This window comes from Bombyx mandarina, chromosome 12 (assembly GCF_030267445.1).
Source record: "Bombyx mandarina strain Sakado chromosome 12, ASM3026744v2".
NCBI lineage: Eukaryota > Metazoa > Arthropoda > Insecta > Lepidoptera > Bombycidae > Bombyx > Bombyx mandarina.
Genome location: NC_143219.1, coordinates 10632572 through 10656893, shown reverse-complemented (window position 1 = coordinate 10656893; position 24322 = coordinate 10632572). Strand labels below are relative to the sequence as shown.

General features: G+C 35.5%; 1 protein-coding gene across 1 annotated transcript in view; it reads right to left on the bottom strand.

The window, feature by feature from the left end:
- Nucleotides 1-22406, bottom strand: part of LOC114244719 (acyl-CoA Delta-9 desaturase) — a 37673-nt gene extending 15267 nt beyond the window's left edge. Inside the window, exon 1 of the mRNA XM_089731702.1 lies at nt 22272-22406. The gene's annotated coding sequence lies outside the window, so the exon portion shown is untranslated. The remainder of the gene's footprint in view (nt 1-22271) is intronic.
- Between the last annotated feature and the right edge of the window lie 1916 nt (nt 22407-24322).

Here is a 24322-nt window from a genome sequence, read left to right as displayed (position 1 = left end):
TACAGTTCACTTTCGTTGACCCGAATAACTGTAACGCAACGTTAGATTAATACGAATTCTCTCTCGTAATTACACTCTTTTTATATTTTAATATTAAGCAGCAATTTAAATTTTGTTTAGGTTATTATAATTGAGAAGACGAAGCCAGATTTAATCGCCTCTAAGTACACTTTGATTAGATAGTATAGACATGTGTACGTTTAACTCTTCTCTTTACTTTCGCTTCGTATTTCGCTTAATGAAGCGAGGATCACCAAAATCATGGTCACTGGCCGTAAAAACTGAAGGGGTATTAAATAAGGTACCTGTTTGTTGCGTGAATTATCGTAAAATTTTTATTAACAAAAAATCTACTAATTTTATAAAAATCAAGGAGTAAAAGGCTATTTAGTTTAAGTGACATAATACGCGATATTTATTTTTGTTATTAAAGGTCCGTTTTATTTGGTACTAGCTTTTGCCTGCGACTTCGTCCTGGTGGAATAGTTACTTTGGGATAACGCTAAATTTTACCAGCGACTTCATTTACATAGGAGGTGAAAATATTTTTGAATAAATAAATGATAACGAGCTATTTAAGGTACTAAAATCACACTTTTTAACCGACTTCAAAAGAGGAGGTTATCAATTCGACCATAATTTTTTTATCTATGTATGTTCACCGATGTCTCGAGAACGCTTGAATCGATTCTGATAATTCATTTTTCTTTCTTTTATTCGAAAGGAATGATCCTGTAATCATCAGGATCAGGATCTGATGACGGGATCCTGGAGAAATCGCGAAAACTCTACAATTTTCAAAGCTTATCTTGAAGTGAAGCTTATCATTAGATATTACGCGCGTGATCATTATTTTGCTGCGATGTTATTTTAAAACTGCAATATCATCTAAGATACTCATTGAAATCAAATGATGTAAAAGGCAAATTTCTTTTAAATTAAATACTTGTAATGAATAACTTATTTATTTGGATAAGGATTTTGATTTTCAAATCGGACCAGTAGCTACCGCGATTCCACGTTCAACTAAACAAACTCTTCAGCTTTATAACAATAATAAAATTATAGATTAGTATCAACAATTCGATGTTTTTAATTGAACTTCAATTAACTTTATCCCATTCAAATAGCTGAAGAAGTTTTGTGTCATAACACAATTAATTCAATTAAAAATATTTCAGTTCAATTAAAAATATGCATTCGAAATTTTTAACTTAAAATGGCTTTCCCGTAAAGTTGCAAAAATTTCGCTTAAACCAAATGGCCTTTCACCCCTCCATATAATGAAAAATTTGATTCGTAAGCTAGCTAACAGTCATAGAGTATAACGAACACAAGAGCAATCCGGTCACCGTCCTCGTCGAACCCGTCGCTTGCGACGAAGGGCTCGACGAGTAAATTAACCCATAGACACAGCCCACTGAGTTTCTCGCCGGATCTTCTCAGTGGGTCACGTTTCCGATCCGGTGATAGATTCTGCGAAGCGCTGCTCCTGCTAGGGCCAGTGTTAGCAACATTCCCGGTTTGAGCCCCGTGAGCTCAACTATTAGCCAGTGAACCTAAAATAACCCCTCGAGGCTACTATAATAGGTTAGAAAAAGAAATTGTAAGGAAGTATTAAGCGCAGACATCTCATTACAATCCTACTATTTATGCCGTCTAGTAAGTAGGCATGCGTTCCAAGCGATAAAAAATTTAATCTATATTTAAAATCTATTACTAAAATACAATTGGGATTTCGAATGGATGGCACTAGTACCTATATAACAGACGGGCCGTGAACTTGGACCACTTACGTTTTTTACTTTGAGCGAGACGAGCATCGTTAAAATCGGTCTAGTTTTTTTACACTGGAACCATTGAAATTTCTAAGAAGTAGTGGTAAGTCCGACAGCAGATCAAGTTATTTTAACGCGCTGAAAATTCAAGAATGTAAAAAAAGAAGCGTGTATAAGGAAGAATATAAAGAATTTAAATGAATAAGCAGTTTTCTCTGTCCTAATTCAACTATCGACTACTCTTTAAAGCATTTAAATTAATAGCAACTTTTAAGTTATAACAGAAAAACCGGCGATGCATATTTTCAATGCGTTTTCACGTTTGGGAAATATAAAATAAAAAGAAATCATTAGTGCCGAAGATCTACCACAGAAAAATATCAAAATAACTTTTAAAAAAAGTTAAGAGACGTCCTCAAATGTTAATTATGTATAAATAAGTAAGTAAAATTAATTTGAATAATTTACGCACAACTTTATCGTATTACTTCTACCTAATTAGCGTTATTAAGGTTCTTAATAACGGCACTAGCATACTAATAATTATGTACGTATTCTTAAAATTACTTTAATTTGTTTCGGCAGATAATCTTGACAGAATTTAATCAATAGACGACAAATCAAACAATCCTTAATTCATATTTTCATATTTAAGACTTTTCCTGCATCGTGACACTTCCGTTGCTTATAACAGTGACTTGGTGAAGTATATAATCGGTATTTATAAATACGTACGTTCGTTTGCACAGTTCAACTTATAAGTACGACCCATCTCGGTTAAGTGGTTAGGGTAGGTTTATTTACATCATTTATAAAATAAAAAGTGTAAATAAAAAAAATATCATTAAAAAATCGCAACAGTTTTATAATATATCTGATGTACAGTTTAACTCAAATTTTCTTCTGAAAGTAAAAATTCTTTTAAAATCGAAGCAAGATCTTGAAAAACAGAGTGAATTACTAATTGATCCCTCGTAACTTTTCATGTTTCATGTCATTAAATAATTGATAAAATGAGCCTTCCGTTGTTGTTCCGTTGTACGACGTGTGGTTATGTTTCTGTTATCTTGTGAAATTTAAATCGAAATACAGGGTGGCCCATAAGTCCTTTGAAAAGTAAAATTTGAATAAAACGAACAGGGCGCGCGTGAGCGGTGCAGGGGAAGCGGGGGGAGTAACTTCGGTTTCTGGGAATTTAGTCGCGATGGAGCGTTTTACCGGAGCGGACCGTGCGTTTTGTGTGCGCGAGTTTTATAAAAACGACAATTCGGCAACCGTTGCGCGGCGTAAATTTCGAGAACACAAAGGTTTACACAACTTTGACGACACTCCAACTCTTCAAACGATTAAGAACTGGGTTGCTAAGTTCGAGGAGACCGGTTCGACGTTAGATAAACCGCGGTTGGGTCGCCCAAGGACGTCACGTACGGAACAAAACATAGACACAGTGACACAGTCTATTCGCGAAAATCCGACACAGTCAACTCGTAAGCGCGCCAGAGCATTAAACGTATCCAGGACATCGTTACAACGGATTTTGAAGAAAGATTTACATATGCACCCTTACAAAATTCAGTTGGTTCAAGAATTAAAGGAAACTGACGGTATTCAAAGACAAAATTATGCGAATGAAATGTTGAATCGGCTTACTTCCTTCAATAACATAATGTTCTCTGACGAGGCTCATTTCCATCTTAACGGGCATGTTAGTAAACAAAATTGCCGCTATTGGAGCCCCATCAATCCAAAACTTAAGCATCAGAAGCCCTTACATAGTCCGAAAGTGACTGTTTGGGCCGCTATGTCAGCCCATGGTATCCTAGGGCCTTACTTCTTTGAGGATGGCAGAGGGCGCGCAGTTACTGTTACGTCGGAGCGATATGTGGCTATGATCGAAGAGTTTTTCATACCAGAATTGCAAAACTTTTCAGGCTTTAATGCCAGGACGTGGTTTCAACAGGATGGGGCCACTTCTCACACCTCTAACACTGCTATGCCCGTTATCCGTCAACTTTTTCCTGGCAAAGTTATCTCTAAGAGAGGAGACATTTCCTGGCCTCCACGTAGTCCAGATCTGACCCCGATGGATTTTTTTTTGTGGGGCTACCTTAAGGCTAAAGTATACGACACAAACCCGCGGTCAATTGAGGCCCTAAAAGAAAACATCCGCAGAGAAATGACAAGCATTTCAGCAGTGACGTGCCGCGCAGTCATCGACAATTTTAGACGTCGTTTGCAAGAGTGCCGTGATCGCAACGGATTACATTTAGGAGATGTTATTTTCAAAAAATAATTCCCGTTTTTTAAGCTTTTTATGTAAATAAAAATTTAATTCATAATGTAATTAGTTTTATTTTAATAAATTTTTTTTCATATCAAAGGACTTATGGGCCACCCTGTATATTAGCTTATAAAGCTTATAAAGAAAAATCAGCGCTGTCCACAGCGGATGGCTCTAATTCAGCGGATGGTGAAGGGATTCATCCGTAACGGAGAATTCTCATAACCTAATTTTTTATGCGTCTTTCGATGTGTAATGTGTTACATGTGAACGCCATTCTACTGACTAATGTCAATGTGAAAGTGTATGTTGAAGTTTAAATCCACACGTGCTTACTGTATCTCATACAATTAAGCAAACACAACACTCAGACTATCAAAATTAGCGTATAGACGCGAAATTTTTGTTAAGAAACAACTACTTGGGAAGATTGTTCAGCGTAGTTTCCTGCTTTCATAAACTTTATAGAAGTACTAGCTTTTGCCTGCGACTTCGTCCGCGTGGAATACCTAGTTACTTTGGCATAACGTAAGAGTGAAAATATTTTTGAACAATAAGGTTAAGGAGCTATTTAAGGAACGACAATCATGATTTTTAACCGACTTCAAACGAGGAGGTTATCAATTCGGAGAGAAAAAACCCCGGTTTTGAAACATTCTTTATTGGTGATCCTCTATCTAATCCTCGATCCTCTTTCTCGCCTGTTTCGGCGGTTCTTCTCAGTACTGTGGCTTTTTTGGAACCGGTGGTAGAGCTAACATTGTCATTTATATTTTCACATTCAACAAGTGTGTTATACTGACATCTAAGTTGAAATAAATGATTTTGAATTTGAAACTATTGAATCTCTCATTAAGACGTTTATGTGTCTTTAATTGTTACTAATGGTCCCCCAGTAGTCGAAATTCGACTGTAATTACTAATTTAAACTATAAGTTTGAACATTATTATGGTTCTATTGACAAAAACTATTATGATTCTATAATCACAGGTGTTGTCAAGACTACACTGTAAAGAAATATTATTAAAGACAAACGATACTAATCTGCTCTCAATTTGACCACAGAAATTAAACAATAAACAAAACTGTACATATTCGTGTGTTTGTCAAATACATGATAGTCTGCATAATGTTTTTTTGTTGATTACATGTATTTTTTATGCATAATTGTAAAAAAAATACTAGCATTGTGCACTCCTTCTCTATATTGTCTATGAGTGGGGGAAATTTCATACTCCCCCGTCCGCACGATTTTCGTAAAAAGGGGTACAAAGTTTTTGCTTGACGTATGAATATATAGATTTTAATATCTGATTGAACAGACAATACAGTTGACCTTGACTGTCGCGAACTTTGGGATCCCCTTGTATCGTTAGAAAGTGATAATAAAGCTATTAAAGGTATTACGTAGCGTAAATGCGACTAGTATTTTACTTTCACAATATCGCGTGTCACAATTACACTAGCGGTTGGAGTGTGACCAGTATTAATAAATCTTCATGTACTAAAGCTATATTCTGGGAGGCTTGAGAGAGGAGACAGAAATGTATTTTTAGAACCATATTTCTGAAATTTCTGCGCCCAGTCACGGTTTCAGATTAAGTGGTGTATAATATAACGCAATTACGAAATTTATTACGTAACTCAAATTGAACCATCCGAATGAATTTAGATGAAGAAAATATAATAAAAAGTAATTCGCTTTCAGTTTGAAACTCAGAATAAAATCTTAAAGAGCTAAACAAAGCTACGTATGTTGTTGTTTTTTGCATATTTTAGTAATCCCTTGAATTGTTTATTACAAGTAAAAATATTTTGAAACAAGATTTTTTATGCTTATGAACTTTTCGCTTACGATGAAACTTCAATAACGAATAATAAAGATTTTTATTTATTTATGATATTTGGAAATATTTAATTTGTTTGTTTGTACGTCTACTATGCGATCGTGCGTCGATTATGTGTTTGAGTTGAAACTTTTTGTTACCTACTCTAATCTATGTACGATAGCCGGCCGGTGATCTATCAAACAAATGAGTGTACATGGGAATTCATTCGTATCCAATAAAACGGATATAACAAACACTTTCTACCCTATTTTCCAACTTGGATTCTATTATTTATACATAGACTAATTACCATCAATTATATTATATTAATATCAAAATCATAGTGACTTTGATAGTGTAGCTTCGTATTAACTTTATTCTCCACTATACAAATCTTCACTGAAGTCTGAGAAGGGCAATAATATTCCAAGTAAAATATGCTGCAAATATAATTTTACAGCCTCACAAAGAATCTAGGGCACGTCAAGTTAACATCTTTCCTTAGATTACGATATTTGATCGATCTACATTTTTATTGAGTATGAAGAGTAAAGATAAAAACATGAATCTTTTAAAGCTGTTGTCAATTAATTTGTAGATTAAATTTTGGTGGTTAGAAGGTAATTTTTTAATTTTCTCGAGGAACTACTCTGATTAACTGGTGAGCTCAGGGGTTCAGTCTGAGAGACATTGCTAAGCACTGATGCGTTCGCAGGGCACTGATAATTCAGCGAAGCACTGCTAAATCTAAATTTACCAACGAATCAGAATGGCAGCCCATTGAGAAGATCCGGCTAAAAATTCAGTGGGCTATGCCTTCGAAGAAATAGCAATATCCTGCAAGCCCAAAACGTGACTTTTCAGGAGCCTAAAAAGGTATAATAATGGTACATAGCTACACAGCTAACCTTCCAGCTATAATGCAGAACTTAATACAATATTCCATAAATTTTATTTGTATTAAAAATTTGTCTGGGTTTTTTTATTTTATTCTTACAATTTCGACTTTAATTTTTCAAACACTCATTTTTAATATATTTTTTTTATTTCATTGGGCCACGCTTTCTTTCCATAGCAAGGCTCTAATAATGTAATTAAGTCAGTTTATATCATTATTAACTCTTGTTTGCTGCGTCAGAAATAGAAATTCGTGCTCTCGATTGAGACCTTTCAAACAACATTTATAACACATGACTGATTCCCATAACGAAGCGTATCATTAAATTTATTCAAAGTTGAAAAGTTTCCATGTACAAAAAATTAGTGTTATAAATCCATCTATAGAAGATACTGGAGACATGACAGGTAGGTAATTGGTTACATTGCGAACTTTTACTTCCTCACGGACAAAAGTAAATAATGGCAACGTCACGTGTTCAGCGTTTGACCCTGGTGAAACTTAGTTCACATTCGGCTTATGGCACTGTTCATCTATACAACAGCCTTACAAAGATTAAGTGGGAGGGATCGTCAAGTGACGCCAAAGTATGCTCTAAAGGTAGCCCGCAGATCGACATAACTTTCACCACAAACGGTACTTGATGTTGAGAGTGACCGTATTGGATGCAATTGTGGGACCCGGCCTCTGTAACAAGAATGTCATTACCAGGCACACCGATGCCCTGTCCAACCGGTAATAATTACGTGAATAGTAACGTAACGATAATTTGATAATTATTAATCACAATAACTGATTTAATGTCAGTAGTTAAATAACAAAAACAGTTTTTATTCACACTGAATTATTAATATTCATTGTAATTTGTATTGAAAAACATTAAAAAATCGGTCAACGTTTTAAAAATAATGTTTATTAAGATTGACTTCCACGGTGAAGAAAAAAAATCGTGTAATAAAAATCAAACCCGCAAAATTATAATTTGCGTAATTACTGGTGGAAGGACATCTTGTGAATCCGTAGGTAGGTACCACCGCCCTGTCTATTTCTGCCGTGAAGCAGTAATGCGTTTCGGTTTGAAGGGCGGGGCAGCCGTTGTAACTATACTTGAGACCTTAGAACTTATATCTCAAGGTGGGTGGCGCATTTACGTTGTAGATGTCTATGGGCTCCGGTAACCATTTAACACCAGGTGGGCCGTGAGCTCGTCCACCCACTTAAGCAATAAAAAATAAAATAAAAATAGTAATAGTTAGTTAAAATTTTGCGATTATCCTGAGCAATATTATCAGGTAATCAGGTAATACGCTGAACTCGTTTTTACGATCTTTTATTCCTTTTCTTAATTGCACTTTTATTTTTACCTTGTCTAATTATCATTAAATTATTCTAGTTTCTACTTTTTAGCTACAGCTGACTACTATAACATGTTTTTCGTTTCTTAAACTGTTTGTATTTACATAATAGTTGTGTATTTACATAATGTACCTAATAGATTCAATTTGAAAAAAAATACATTTCGGTTCTTCAAATTATTCAAAGCAGACTGTGATTCACCACGTTGTTAACTCTCTGAAATTAAATAACAGATAACAAATACAGAGAAACTTCAAAGTAGGAAGTTAACTTGTTTTTTCCAAACCAATATTGAGTACGAAAACAAAGGATGTTTGACTTGTCCGAGAATAAAGAGAAGTGCTTTTAAAATGTCCAGTGTGCTTAGTGCGAGTTTTAACTTTAACAGTTAACTTCTCGAACGCGTATAAGTTAACTCAAATTTGTATGAAGTTGGAACAGCGTCCCTACGGTAAACGTAGGGGCACTGTTAAAGTTCTGAAATGAAATTCAAAGAACAAAATTCAGACTCGCAACAGAGCGTTACCTATTTATTTTAAGACTAGCGACCCGCCCTCGCTTCGCTTCGGAAACATTAAAACACACATGAAACCAAAAAAAAAAAATTAAAAAAAAGTAGCCTATGTTCATCAGGGACAATGTCGGCTTCTAATGGAAAAAGAATTTTTCAAATCGGTCCAGTAGTTTCGGAGCCTATTCGAAACAAACAAACAAACAAATCTTTCCTCTTTATAATATTAGTATAGATAAATATAAAAAATGATGAATTTGTGGTTAAATCTTAGAAAACGCTACATTGGTTCAAGTAAGTATCAGGAGTAATAATTCGTAGTCACTAGGTAATCAAGAATGTTACATGTACTTTGACTGAGTAAATTACATTCTATACGAAATAAGTTATCCATTTTAAGTATATCCATTTTAACGTCCGTCTGGTGTAGTGGTAAGTGACATGGTCACTACACAAGGGGGTCGCGGGTTCGAATCCCGCCAAGGGAAGATATTTCTATGATAAATATAAATATCTTTTCCAGGGTTATGGATGTATATTAAATATATGTATGTGTATAATAAAAATCTTATATTTATTTCCGTTATCTGGTACCTGTAACACAAGTTCTTTACGAACTTATAACGGGACCAGTTAACGTGGCGTGATTGTTAGTAAATATTTATATATTTATTTATTTATTACATTATTAAACTTATTTTAACAATACTACAATATAGAAAACAATAGGTAGTGAAACCGACACGAAGTAGACACTATTTAAATACAACAAACAACAGATTTGATTTAATTCATAAAAAAATATTGCACATGTTAACAAGTGAAGCATCGACAAGACTTAAACTTGACCTGAAAATTCCACGTTGCTGCATCTTATTACTCACAATAGCATTCATTGGTAGGTATAATATCAACCTGTGAAATTGCAATTTTACAATACTGGCCATTTGATACGTAATTTATGTATGGCTGGCAATAAATTCTAAATTCAAATGAATATCATTTCGAAAATATAGAATTCCCTTTTTCAAATTCAGTCATTTGTTTATTGATTAGTGTTTTGTTTTCTCTGCATTTGTATAAATATGGACATGATAAAAAAATACGAGTAATTATGGAATATGGGTTCCGCTGCGGTAGCAATTCCGCATAAGCGGCTTAACATTAAATACATCAACGAAGTGAACACTACAAACAAACGCACAACTAGATATTGGTTTCAACGCTTTTGACATGTTTTTTTTCTAAGCAATGAACTACCTACAATGAAAACTAAAGTCACCAACGACGAAATAAAAGCCACAGTGGAAGCTAGGAAATGGTAGGAAGTAGGTGTCGCACGAACTAAATGATCGCCAGCGCGACGAACGCGTTAAGGTGTGTATGCCTTGCATTGCCTAACAAATACAGAAACAAAGGGATTTCGAACCACATTGTGACTCACTATGAAAAATAGATAGATAGACGCCGAGTGGGACAAGGTCTTGAAGATTTTGCTACACGAATTTAACAAAAATGCGATTTGTTTGTTTCCTTTTTATAAAAACGTGATACACATAAACGTATGTATAAAGCTAATCTCAAAAAAGATTAGTAAAATCGATTAAAAAAATTGAACTTTAAATGGATTTTATAACGATAACGAATTTTTCACCAAAATTAATTACAAATTACTTAAATTTTAGGGGTATTTTGAATTTCTGTACTTCTCTGAGTATTTCGATTTAACAACGCAAATATTTTACGGTCTGGCCGTCCCAGTAACGCTTAGTCGTAAACCATCAAGCCAACACAAAGAGGTCGGTGCGAAAGCGTTATGTAGGTTTGGCAATGTGTGAATAACACATACGAATCGCAAATACTAAGAATTCACCCGAGTTTACGTCAACTACATACTGTCATCCACGTTACCAATTGTGAGCGGTCTCAAATCAGTTTATACAAGAACATAAACTACTCCTATATTTTTTACAAGAAATCACTAAAAATTACCTACTGCATACCTATTTCGCTTTAACACATTGTAAAACGAATTAAATATCTCTAAACATTCGCTTGAAAAAAAATATTTGTGATGTTTTTATTCATCGTGTTACCTATTTAAGCAACATCGAAGAATAAGTAAAATTCGTCGTATTCGTAAAATTTACGTTCTGCACAAGGAATACAAATTCTTTTTGTGCTTCCAGAAAAAATTTAGAAAAGTAAATATTACTAGTCTGGCCATAAATAGTGTTACAATTAAAAATAAACAAAATATTACATTTGAATTTGGAATCTGTCATTTTTATATGATTGTTCATTGAGTTTTCTCATTTTGGCGCCAATACATTGTACAATATTTTGCGATATTAAAATGGAGTGGGGTGATAAAGAGAACCGAATCGCTGTGATTGCATTACACAAAGCAGGTATGGTGCCAAATGCAATTTTTAAAACTCTCCATACGCTTGGTATTAGTAAAATGTTTGTGTACCGGGCTATTAATAGGTGCAATGAGACCTCCTCTGTTTGTGACAGAAAAAGATCTGGCTGTCCACATAGTGTTCGTACGAAAAAGGTGGTCAAAGCAGTAAGGGAAAGAATTCGAAGATTTTATCTCGGGAGATGAAGATAGCACCTAGAGCCATGTCGCGTATTTTAAAAGATGACTTAGGACTTGCAACCTATAAGAGATGTACTGGTCATTTATTAACTGATAATTTAAAAGAGAATAGGGTGGTAAAATCGAAACAACTACAGAAGCGGTACGCAAAGGGAGGTCATAGAAAATTTTTGTTTACGGATGAGAAAATTTTTACAATTGAGCAACATTTTAACAAACAAAATGACCGTATTTATGCTCAAAGCTCTAAAAAGCTTCCCAATTAGTCGACAGAGTGCAACGTGGGCACTATCCGACTTCAGTGATGGTTTGGTGGGGTATTAGCTATGAAGGAGTAACTGAGCCATACTTGGTAGGCAGCGGCTTGGCTCTGCCCCTGGCATTGCTGAAGTCCATGGGCGACGGTAACCACTCACCATCAGGTGGGCCGTAGGCTCGTCTGCCTACAAAGGCAATAAAAAATAAATAAAAAAAAACTTTTGTGAAAAAGGTATCAAAACATCGGCACAAGTGTATCAAGATATCATTCTTGAGAAGGTAGTGAAGCCCCTTAACAACACCATGTGCAATAATCAAGAATGGTCCTTCCAGCAAGACTCGGCATCAGGTCATAAAGCTCGGTCTACGCAGTCTTGGTTGGAAACGAACGTTTCGGACTTCATCAGAGCTGAAGACTGGCCGTCGTCTAGTCCCGATCTTAATCCGCTGTATTATGATTTATGGTCAGTTTTAGAGAGTACGGCTTGCTCTAAACGCTATGATAATTTGGAGTCCCTAAAACAATCCGTGCGATTGGCAGTGAAAAATTTTCCCATGGAAAGAGTGCGTGCTTCTATTGATAACTGGCCTCAACGTTTAAAGGACTGTATTGCAGCTAATGGAGACCACTTCGAATAAGCTTTTTGTACTTTAAATTGTTTTATATTTATGTATTAAACTAACACACTGTAAAAGTAATAAATGTTATTTGCAATAGATTTTTTTTATGTTTTTAATTGTAACAGTATTTATGGCCAGACTAAGTATTTATTTTTACATATTTATGTTGCAAGCGCTAACCGTATTTTCATTTTTAAATGAATATTACTTTGTCATAATCTACAAATGTTCATTGTTCATCGCATTTCATATTACATTTTTAATTGTTTGTTATATGGTGCGTGTCTGTTGTTATCGTTTATCGCTTCAGAAACCTGCAAGCACATTGAACTGATTTTCATTCCGATTATTACTTAAAAATTTTAACGTTACCACGGAAAAAAATTCCTAAATTTTTAAATTAAAATCTGATTAAATAAAACATTTCCATTTTTTTTTAAATTTGATGCCTTCGTATAATCCTTCATTTAGTATAATTTAGATTTCTTCTTTGCTATTATTTTGAATTAGTTGATAATTTTCGTCTGTTACTCCTTTGTCCACTTTATAGGTCCCGATAATAAATATGTGTTCGTAACTACTTCTAATATTTTAGATAATTTTAATTAAATTTTAAATAAGTAAATTTTTTATTTAATAAATCAATTTTAAATAAATTTTACTGGTGGTAGGACCTCTTGAGAGTCCGCGCGGGTAGGTCCACCACCCTGCCTATTTCTGGCGTGAAGCAGTAATGCGGCGTTTCGGTTTGAAGGGTGGGGCAGCCGTTGTAACTATACTGAGATCTTATAACTTATATCTCAAGGTGGGTGGCGCGTTTACGTTGTAGATATCTATGGGCTCCAGTTGCCACTTAACACCAGGTGGGCTGTGAGCTCGTCCACACACCTAAGCAATAAATAAAAAATTTAAAAATTAAAACGTTTGTAATTTGAGCGTAATCATTAGAATTAACATTTTTCATTACGTAGAAACGAAATAGTGGCATCGCGTACAACAAAAACTGATGTCACGGATGATGGAGGAATTTGTGTAAAAAAATTCAAACATACCTACTAATCTGTTAAGAGTGTTTCGACTAACATGATCTTAAATGAACGTTCTGCGTTCTCTCAGTTCAGGATTTTTGGTCATCATTCTAAGGATACAGACGAGCTCAAGTGACAATCTAAGCTCATACATAGATCAATCTTCACGAAATGAATGGCGCTGTCAGATTGAGACATTAACATTTCTATTGCGTAGATTGGTCAAGGGGCTCGCGGGGAAACTTACATTATGTGGTTACTAAAACACGTAAACGCCACCAGCTGCCTTGAGACATGAGGCTGATATTATAATCGTATCGGTATACGATTATAGACCGGTGTTGTCCCATTCTTCAAATTGCAACCTATCTCGGCCGTGATTCAGCAATTCATAAGAAGGATAACGACACCTATCCCTGCCTATTTGCTATAAGCCCATCGCCTCATAATGTGAACATGAAAACCCAAGACACAAAAACCTGTCAGACCTCTAGATGACATCACTTTGGTCTGTGAATTGAAATGTTAAAGTCTAGAAATAGTTTTTATAGTAACATTGAGGGTAGTTAGCACAATATTAAAATTTTGTCGATAAACGCCTTAATAGTCCGTCATCCATCCACGAAAAATTTAAGTTATACGAAACGTCGGAAGCGATATAATAATGACAATAAAATAAGAGTTATGCGAGGTTAAGCCGTAAAATACCTTTAATAATGAAATTAAGCAAATTTAAAATTTTGAGGATTTGCTTTTTACTACGCGATGTTATTTCATTTTCGTGGAAGTGCATTGTGCACACGTAGTATTTCCGTAGTTTTCCAAGAAAAACAGATATTCAAATCGTAGACTCAATTGTGTGTGAAGTTTGTACACGCCCACATTATGAGAGAGACGGAGAGAAAGTAAGCTTTATTGCACACCAAAACATTATTAACATTGAAAATAATTAATCAGTTTATTCACTAAAAGCATTCTCTTCCAGGCCACCGTTGTCATCTAGGATCAACTCTAAAAAGATACGGCAAATACGTTACGGTGTACTACGTATTGATATCAATATTCAAAAATATATTTTGGGTACTAATAGCAACATATTTACTTGACGTTATCAATCTATCTCTTAGGTTTATGGCGTTTCCTTTTAGATTTCACCAATGTCAAGTGTATATAATACTCTGCTTTCTATAGCGGGCTTCGTGAACTAGCAAGGTCACAGATAGTCACTAAGAATTAAGTGAGTAGCTAAGGACGTTATCAATGTTCATGAAGATACAGATTTATTAGTTTTAATTTCATAGAAGATTTTAAGGAGGTACTGAAATATCTCGCTAACGTTGAACCGAAACCTCAAAATGACCCTAATACTGTACGCTGTGGCATCTGTATCATGAGTTTTTTTTCTTTTTCTTTTCTGAATCATGTTGCTCTGAATTGAAATTGCTTTCTCTCGTTAAGAAGCCATAGCACTATTTAGTTGCTTCGTAAGTTTAAGTGAATTGAGAGAGAATAGATGAGATATATAAATAATAGATAATAATACCTAATAAGAGATTTTACTGGTGGTAGGTAGGACCTCTTGTGAGTCCGCACGGGTAGGTACCACCACCCTGCCTATTTATACCGTGAAGCAGTAATGCGTTTCGGTTTGATGGATGGGGCAGCCGTTGTAACTATACTGAGACCTTAGAACTTATATCTCAAAATGGGTGGCGCATTTACGTTGTAGATGTCTATGGGCTCCAATAACCACTTAACACCAGGTGGGCTGTGAGCTCGTCCACCCATCTAAGTAAATAAAAAAAGATACATATAAGATCCTCTCAACGCTACTGTCAACCTCAACTGTGAGTGCTGTACCTGTACGGTGACATTTATCACCCTTTTGAATACCTGACGAGGTTCTGACGATTGAGTAAATGGCGGTATAATCATTCACCTAGTTCGGGTAACAAACTGGAAGGGTTTTGAGCGACCTTGAGACTTAATTCATCGCTATAAAGCATGGCGAAGAAGCAAGAGAAAACCATTGCACTAAACGATGCCATGCGATTTACTTAGCAACCGACACGGCATCCGTAGCAAATGACGATAAAGAAATGGATTACAGCAATTTTTTTTTTATTGCTTATATGGATGGACGAGCTCACAGCCCACCTGGTGTTAAGTGGTTACTGGAGCCCATAGACATCTACAATGTAAATGCGCCACCCACCTTGGGATATAAGTTCTAAGGTCTCAGCACAGTTACAACGGCTACCCCACCCTTCAAACCGAAACGCATTACTGCTTCACGGCAGAAATAGGCGGGGCGGCGGCACCCGCCCGTGCGGACTCACAAGAGGTCCCACCACCAGTGATTACGCAAATTATAATTTTGCGGGTTTGATTTTTATTACACGATGTTATTCCTTCACCGTGGAAGTCAATCGTGAACATTTGTTAAGTACGTATTTCATTAGAAAAATTGGTACCCGCCTGCGGGATTCGAACACCGGTGCATCGCTACACACGAATGCACCGGACGTCCCATCCTTTAGGCCACGACGACTTATATTTTTTTTTGGATTTTTTGGAAATTTGGAAGACAGTATCACGTGGATACAACGCTACTGGAAATTTTATAAAAATACGACGAACGTAAAAGATTAGAATCTGGGATGTCAATCTAGCACACATAACGTTCTAGAATTCTCCTCCAGATTATTCGCTGCGAACTGAATTTCTGTAGCCTTGGTGAAACTCATTGAAGAGAGGTAGTACTCTCTTCAATGAGTTTCACCAAGGCCATGATAAAAAGGCCACTAGGCCACGTTATAAGTGAAAAGCGTACTATATGCTCTGATGTCAGTGGCCGGAATAGTGCAACTATAGCCATTTCGAAGTTTTCGAGAGGCAGTGTCTGTTACACAGAGGAAAGTCGTACCTCGAAAGCAACAGTAGCACAAAGATTTAATTATGCCGTCCTCTTGGATTTTAAGCGGAGTGCAGGTGAGACTTGAACAGCCGCTTTCTGGGAGTCTGTGCAAAATTGGAAATCCATGCAAATAAGCATAAGTTAAAAGATCTTTTAAAAAGATTTCGAATACTTAACTGAATAAAATTGTGACTTATTATTATTCAGTTACTTACTTTTGTTTTGATAAAATTCCTAATTCAAAAATTGTAAGATTGTAAGACTTTATAATCTATAGCAGAAGTGATGACCAGAATAAGATCAGCTGTCCGTGCGTCTAAAATCTTTTAAAAAATGTTTGGGATATTTAATAAAAATATACGTTGGGCATATATTCAGATACTGTTTGCCTGCTATACTAAACTACTTCTGCTGCTTGAATCGTGTTCTTCAGTGCTGAGGGTCGTGAGCTGTAGGGAGCATTTTAGTTCGGACTATGTTTCTACATTCTTTCCTGTCCTCTGCAGAGTGGATAGAGGGATTGATGCCGCAGTCCAATTTGGTCTTAATTTGATCGGACCAGCATAGGGACCCATATACCCCATGAGCTATTTCTTTAAACTAGTGGTCCCCCGGTAGTCGAAATTCGACTATAATTAATTGAAATTATTAGTTTGTTTATGGTTCTATTGTCAAATACTATTATAATTCTTTAATCACAGATTTCGCCAAGACTACACTTGAGACAATTAATGTTAAAGATAAACAATATCTATTCTATTCTCAATTTGACAACAAACTGTAAGCAATAAGAAAAGTTTGACAACAAACAAATAGTATGCATGCGTGTGTGTGTCAAATTTATGATAGTGTGTTTAATGTTTTTTATTGATTTAATGTATTTTTTATGCATAATTAAAAAAAAATCATATTCTGCACTCCTTCCCTATATTCTCTTTAAGTGTGGGAAATTTCATACTCCTTCGTCCTTTTCGTAAAAAGGGGTACAAAATGTTTGCTTCCCGTATTAATATATAGATAATCAATTTTACTATTTAGGTCTTAAAAATAGCATTAAGAAGGACTGGTAAATAAGCGTTTCGTCTTGTGAGAATAATTTTGCATCAGTGACCCAGTCGTGCCGTTGCATCAGTGCGGTTACCTCGTCATTGATTGTTTTTGGTTGCACTCCACAGTGACCTTCGCAACAAGTTCTTCAGAGCCGTTGATTTTAGTTTTAATTTTCTGACATTTTGCGTGTTTTATTGTCATTCATGTCATTATTACATGAATGACAATGACCCACGCAAATTCTTATTTACATTAATTAAAAATACACAATATGTTCTAATTAATTTTCTTCTTCTTTTATACATATATCTTCATTTATTTAATAGAAAATTAAATAAAAAAGTAGGATGAAAAGATATAAAAAGTACCGACTACGGTAAAAACGTTCACAAAACATCTAACGACAAAGGCACTTACTTACCTAATTAATATGGCAACTTCCTCACAATTTGTTGTCGGCATCATACGCTTTCTAAATAAAAACCATCAACAAGATAGCAGGAATCTCCACGGATAACGTCACTTGAATCCAAATAGATCATATTCTAATGGACGCGAAGTACTGTTCGGGTGCTCAAGGTTGAAGATAGAACAGGTCGTCGAATCCAGGAACATGGACTCATACTGCAGAGAACTTAGGAAAATGGACAAAGAAAATAGCGCTGGCTTTTCTAATAACACCTCACAGAATGTCAAGGAATTTTTATCTACGACTCCTAAGAAAATTCTAGAATTAAGAAATAACAAAATATAATGATTGGTTTGATGATGAATGTCAAAAAACCACTAATGCAAAAAAGCTACACTCGCAGACGCAGAGAAAAACATATGGAGCCAAGAAGTCGAGAAAAATACCTCCTTACTACATAAAAACTAACTATACTTGTAACTATAATTGAGACCTTCGAACTTATATCTCAAGGTGGGTGGCGCATTTACGTTGTAAATGTCTATAGGCTCCAGTAACCACTTAACACCAGGTGGGCTGTGAGCTTGTCCACCCATCTAAGCAATAAAAAAAAAGATAAGAAAAAGAAAAAATTATGTGACGAACAATAGTTGTCTGAGACTGCATCCCATTTACAATCAAAAGGAAACTTGAAATGTTTATGGTCAAATTAACAGAGAAAATAACTCAAACCCAGAACCACAGTTTTTGAATCAGTACCGGAATTTCAATTAAATAATCAACAGACCGATGACATTTGAATCCTACTCTAGAAGATTCTTAGCGAGCCGTTAGACTAATTAAAATAAAAATCCCCGAGAATGAAGGGTTTCCAAGAAGAGTTTATAAAATATACTGATACTGATTTCGAGAAAAAAAAAATCCTGATTCTTCAGATTTGGAACAATAAAAAAATACCTGACGATTGGAAACATATGTTATTTGTCTCCTAGAAAAAAAAAACCGACATACTGGAGTGGCTTTAAAGTTTTTGCTAATGAAATTTTCAATAAATTATAAACATACGTAAAATGGAGTTTGGGAGAGTATCTAACCTTTTGGGAGTACCTAACCTAACCGCAAAAGTAGCGCCAGGCTGAAATGATTGAATGTACTTACTATTCTTACTAATCGATGGATAAACGGAACGGACACTAAGAGCTCAGGGGTGAAAAATCAGAGAAGGAAAGTCACGAATAGATCAGACCGCAGAGATTAACTGGACCAAGCGAAGGCCCTACAGCGACTCTAACGCCTTAAATGATGTTTTCATAGAGTGGATGAATGAATGGAGTAAATTTTTTGGTTCTTGTTGATAAAAATATCGATGATGAATTAACTGTCACAATCAATCTAATTCAAATTTAATTTAAAAGATCAAACAGAATTAATGCAAATGTTAATAATTAATTGACTTAAATGGAAATAACTAATCAGATTCAGTTAATCGCATCCGTTGACGAAGTAATGTTAATTTTACAAGTGTAGAAAATGATCCACACTTTCAACCGATCAAACATTGAGTTTCAATACGCACTATATCAATCAATGTTACTTTTTGACCTACAATCCCGGATAAAAAACATTCAACATTGAATAGTGTTTTTTTTTCAATACTTCCATTGATATTATTGAAAGTACAGTTAGGCTCGATACGATGAATTTACAATTGGAATACTCATTTCATACGCAATTAGAGTTTATTATTCACATCACATTATTGAAGAAAGTTTATTAATGAAAAAAAAATACAACATACGGGATAATTGAAATATGAGTTAAAATATTAAATTTTGTTGTTACTCCGTTGTGAGTAATCTAACGCCATCGGAAAAAATATACTATAGCTATAAACATATATATTCTATATATATATATATATATATATATGTAATGTGTTTTGTAATTAAACAAATAACCAAGTTGTTGCTCTGCAAAGAGTTTTTTTATTATTATTATTTTATTAAATTATTTCTACACTTACAATTATTATAATTATTTTCGAACCTGCAAAGAGAAACAACATTGAAAGCTATTGCTTCAATACTTAGAATTCTTTTTAAATCTGCAAGTTTTTTTAATCTATTAAGAGAGCACGTTATATTTTTGAATGTCCAAAGCCAGAGAGCAAATCCAATTATAGAACGAACATAGCTTCCACCATATATAACACTATTATTAAAGGCGAAGCTAATGCGCGGAAAATTTAAATGTAATTTAAATGAAGGGCCAAGAGAGCTTCATTTATACATATACTTAGTCTGGCCATAAATACTGTTACAATTAAAAATAAACAAAATATTACATTTGAATTTGGAATCTGTCATTTTTATATGATTGCTCATTGAGTTTTCTCATTTTGGCGCCAATACATTGTACAATATTTTGCGATATTAAAATGGAGTGGGGTGATACAGAGAACCGAATCGCTGTGATTGCATTACACAAAGTAGGTATGGAGTCAAATGCAATTTTTAAAACTCTCCATACGCTTGGTATTAGTAAAATGTTTGTGTACCGGGCTATTAATAGGGGCAATGAGACCTCCTCTGTTTGTGACAGAAAAAGATCTGGCCGTCCACGTAGTGTTCGTACGAAAAAGGTGGTCAAAGCAGTAAGGGAAAGAATTCGAAGAAATCCTGTCCGAAATCAAAAGATTTTATCTCGGGAGATGAAGATAGCACCTAGAACCAGGTCGCGTATTTTAAAAGATGACTTAGGACTTGCAGCCTATAAGAGACGTACTGGTCATTTCTTAACTGATAATTTAAAAGAGAGTAGGGTGGTAAAATCGAAACAACTACTGAAGCGGTACGCAAAGGGAGGTCATAGAAAAATTTTGTTTACGGATGAGAAAATTTTTACAATTGAGCAACATTTTAACAAACAAAATGACCGTATTTATGCTCAAAGCTCTAAGGAAGCTTCCCAATTAGTCGACAGAGTGTAATGTGGGCACTATCCGACTTCAGTGATCGTTTGGTGGGGTATTAGCTATGAAGGAGTGACTGAGCCATACTTTTGTGAAAAAGGTATCAAAACATCGGCACAAGTGTATCAAGATACCATTCTTGAGAAGGTAGTGAAGCCCCTTAACAACACCATGTTCAATAATCAAAAATGGTCTTTCCAGCAAGACTCGGCACCAGGTCATAAAGCTCGGTCTACGCAGTCTTGGTTGGAAACGAACGTTTCGGACTTCATCAGAGCTGAAGACTGGCCGTCGTCTAGTCCCGATCTTAATTCGCTTATGATTTATGGTCAGTTTTAGAGAATACGGCTTGCTCCAAACGCCATGATAATTTGGAGTCCCTAAAAGAATCCGTACGATTGGCAGTGAACATTTTTGCCATGGAAAGAGTGCGTGCTTCTATTGATAACTGGCCTCAACGTTTAAAGGACTGTATTGCAGCCAATGGAGACCACTTCGAATAAGCTTTTTATACTTTAAATTGTTTTATATTTATGCATTAAACTAACACACTGTAAAAGTAATAAATGTTATTTGCCATAGATTTTTTTTTGTTTTCCTTTGTAACAGCATTTATGGCCAGACTAAGTATATATATACCGCCCAACTACTTACTAAGCAGTTTAAATAAATTCAAAACAAAACTCTCATTAAAAATGTCTCATCACTAGCAATACAAAACAATTGACAGAATGTCAAACTCTCATGAAAACAAGAACGCATGTTGGCCTGTTTCTGATGTTTCCACTTAGGAAATGTGCTCTCTCTTTTGCTCTAAATCGTGTTTTAATTTCTGAAAGTTCACTCCTACATCAATTGACTGCTTTGCCACACTAATCTCACGCAAATAAATCAATTTTAGTTTAACGAAAAGCAATGTATCATGAGTATTTTATTCGAAACTGATGCTTGTTGTCACCGGTACAAAATAAATAACTGAATCCATCCCCAAAGCTTAAATAGAAGATATTTGTCTTATATAGTAAATCGTTTTGTAATTGCTCCACTAATAGAGAGGTTAAAAAAAATCTTCTAAAGTTAAATTTGTAATTCGTGTCGTATTTCTAATAAAATAAATAATTACACATTGTAATATGTTTCCTATTTTTTTTTTATTTTAAATGAATGAACTTTGAATTACATCGGAAATATAATATGGAAAAATCTACGAGCGTAATTCAATTGAATACATCAAAACAAATTATTTTTAATCATTAATTTTAAAATGTATAAATTAATAATAATAATAATGACGGTAATCTTTTTTTAAAGTAGGTATTTTTAAAACTTGTACTTTAATCATTTTTAAATAATATTGTATAGTTAATAAGACTTTAATAAATATAGTATAATAATAAAAATATGTTATTGTTTACTTTTAAATTACAGACACGCAGTTATCAGCCGTATTTCTTGTAATTACACAGTAAGTTAAAGATTGCAGCACGGTCACGATAATTTTCATTAAATTGCTACTAGAAAATTGCTTTAACTAAATCGAAAAATCAGACTCCAAAAGTCTGAACATTTTGTTTTTTAGATCAACTATCAAAATTTTAGAGATGTTACTTTTACTTTACAACTACAAACGAAGCCGCTGCAATAAGCAAAAAACATTGTAATAATCTAAGAAAACTGAAAATAAATGAATTGTATCATAAATGTGTCATTTCTTATAAAACTACAGTTTCAAATTATTATGTCTTCAAAATACAATACCTTAATCCAGTTTATGGATCCCAGTGTTAGAACAACGTGCACATAAAAAAAAAGGTTTTTTTAATAATTAATAATTATGATTTTTAGTACTTTTAACACAGTACGTCCGCAACATTAAGTATAAATGCAAGTTGTGAATTGCGCGAGCCAACCGCCTCTTACTTATAGTTTCAGTACCATGTAATACTTTCCCCACCAAGCCGCATCTCTTGACAATCTTTAAATTTCTCTTTCATTTTCGAAAAATTGCGTTAATCGGACCTTATTAATATCGCACGTGTTAATTAATATGTCTAATGTTTTTAGTTCTAAAAGTACATAGCATACAGTTAGTTAAGAAGTCTCTCAATCGAAAAAAACTGAAAAATAATAAATGAATATTGAAATGCTTTATGATACAAGCGTCTGTAAGCTAATGAGCGGGACGCGTTCTTATTAATTGATGCGCTAACGCCGCTATTTAAATCCAATAGGTACTAATTTTTTAATATGTATATGCGTACCTAATGCAACAATTCACAACAACTACGGAAGGAATGAGACCGTGTAGCTAAAATTAGTGTCGACAAAAAAAAACTAATTACAGGTTGTAGGATGTTTTCTGGTACATGTGTGGGCACGAACCACCATTTTGTCTATTTCTACCGCACCGCGAAACAATGAAGCGTTCCGACCTGAGGCGTGGAACAACTGATAAACAGTGGAATTGAGAATTCGCGACCACATATTATGTCAGAGTGGCACTCACATGATGAAGGGTCACCCGGACGATGACGCGCAGCACGCGCTCGAAACGTGCCCGCGTTGGGAGCACTCGCGGCGAGATCTCGTCACGGTGCTGGGGAGAAACCTCTCCCTGCGGGCTGTCGTCGCCCGCATGTTAGAGGATCAGGGCTCGTGGGAGGCCATGGCCAGGTTTTGTGACCTGGTAATGGCATCCCGTGAGGCTGAGGAGCGTGAAAGGGAGTGGGATCCCTCTTCAGCACCTCAGCGCATAAGGCGGGATGGCCGGCGCGGGCGTGAAGCTCCCGCTCAGCCCCCGTAGGGACTATCAGGTGGCGGGTGCGGGGGCGCCGGTACTCGACTGTCGGTCCGGTGGTGGAGCGGTGCAAGGTGGCTCCTGTGCGCCGCCCACGGTGTATCTCCCGAAATGACGTCCTTCGGGACTTTCCCGGAGATGAAATCCCGTCTTATCATCAGGACGGGTACCGGCGAAGGCGGACTTTCGGCGCGCACTGCGGTACCGTAGGTCTGGTATAGCCGGTGTGGTGGAGCTCGATGGGGTTTAGTCGGTAGTCGTTCTGCGGGGCAAGTGCTTCGCGCGCCTTTTTCAAGGCGTAGTCTCTTGCGAGGAATTCGGGGAGGTGGAGGACTTTCTCGTCCCCGTCTTCCTCTCAGGAGGCGCCGGAGTCCGACATAACCCGGTTCGTTACCCCCCCGGACCGGGTATGGTATCCGTAAATGGATTCCCCAGCGTTAAAAAAAAAAAAAAAACAAAACAACGGCTGCCCCGCCCTTCAATCCGAAACGCATTACTGCTTCACGGCAGAAATAGGCAGTCTCATATGAACTTTTTGTACTTACATTTGTTCAACTATTATTATTCAATTGGTGAACAATAAACCATACTTTACTCTACTGCACATTATCTTTTTTTTTTTTTCAAAAAGTCTATTAAATATTATGATTTTAAATTGGATTTATCTCGATCATCAGAACCAAATTGCTGTGATGGCATTATCTGTACAAAGAAGGCATAAAGACAAATACAACTTTTCAAACCATCCAACCATTTCATATTACTCAAACGGTGTGTCGGACAAATCGGACTATTGGTAGGCAGTGTATTCGTACGTAGCATTCGTAGTAAAAAGCAATAAAATCAGTGAATAAAAGAATTCCGAAGATATCCTGTGTCCCCGAAGATATCCCGAAGAAATTAAACATTTTTACAAGTAGAATGACCGAATTTGTGCTCTAAGTTCTACAGAGGCTTCACAATTACACAGTAGGGTACAACGTCAGCATTTACCGGCTATTGTTATAGTTTG